The sequence below is a fragment of the Rousettus aegyptiacus genome, unplaced genomic scaffold (assembly GCF_014176215.1).
Source record: "Rousettus aegyptiacus isolate mRouAeg1 unplaced genomic scaffold, mRouAeg1.p scaffold_m13_p_6, whole genome shotgun sequence".
In the NCBI taxonomy this organism is placed as follows: domain Eukaryota; kingdom Metazoa; phylum Chordata; class Mammalia; order Chiroptera; family Pteropodidae; genus Rousettus; species Rousettus aegyptiacus.
The window spans coordinates 21,911,846-21,912,829 of record NW_023416309.1 but is presented as its reverse complement, the minus strand read 5'-3'; positions in this window follow the sequence as shown (position 1 = coordinate 21,912,829).

Here is a 984-nt window from a genome sequence, read left to right as displayed (position 1 = left end):
TAACACATTTATTTCCTGTTCACATAAGCACGTGGACTAACTGTAGTTTAACAAACTGGAATCTCGGTGAACCAGAATTTTACTATAGGCCCCTTGTAGAACCAAGAAGCAAATTAGAGAAAGAATTTAAAAAATGAAAGGAGTCTTATCCCAAAATTTTAGTAAAACAAAGCTTCAACTTCTAAAATAGTTAGCCCAGTCTCCAGTAGCTTCCATATCTTGTGTTCTGTACAGTGGTGATTGATTCTCAGACCCAGGGCCACACAAAATGCCAGGCACTGAAAAAAAAATTCATCTGTGCCCCCTGCCCTCTAATCTGTGGCACAAGGAATGAGAATATATAGTTCTCTTCATTGCAGTGAATTAAAATTATTTCTGTTTGTTTTTAACCTTCCAGCTCAACTAATTTGAAATCCTCCCAAATAAGGATTCCTATTTCCCCAAGTATTCTGGTTAGTCAAGATTTCAATGTTTGGGTTACTTCAGGGACTTGTTTAGTTAGACTTCAGTTCTCGTTTTGATGGACTGTTTTCCAGTTTGTGTGATTCAGGTTTTTTGTTGCCCTGGGTGCATGTTTCCTTGGGTTTTGGTGCACTTCTGCTCACTTCTCTGGCTGGATATTCTGCACCCTTAAGGTCGTCCTGCCAGTCTCTACCTTAATAGCTGTGTCTATGGTTCTGGTTGCAGAGGACCAAAAAACCCTTTTGATCAGCACCCATCAGGAGCTCAGGGCCTGAATGGTTGGATGCCATGCACTAACGTAGTGCATCAGTGCATTGTGAGCCAGCCTGGAGGCACTGCAACCCTTTCCCAAGACCTCACCTGGCAGTGTCAACAGCCTCACTGTTGGCTGTAGGCATGAATTTCTCCTTGCTGGACTAATGTTTTCACCTCCTGCTGCTCCTGTGCCCTTTTATGACTAAAATATACATTCTTACCTTTCAGCCAGGTATCTGAAGTGTACATGGTACACTGCTTTCTAAA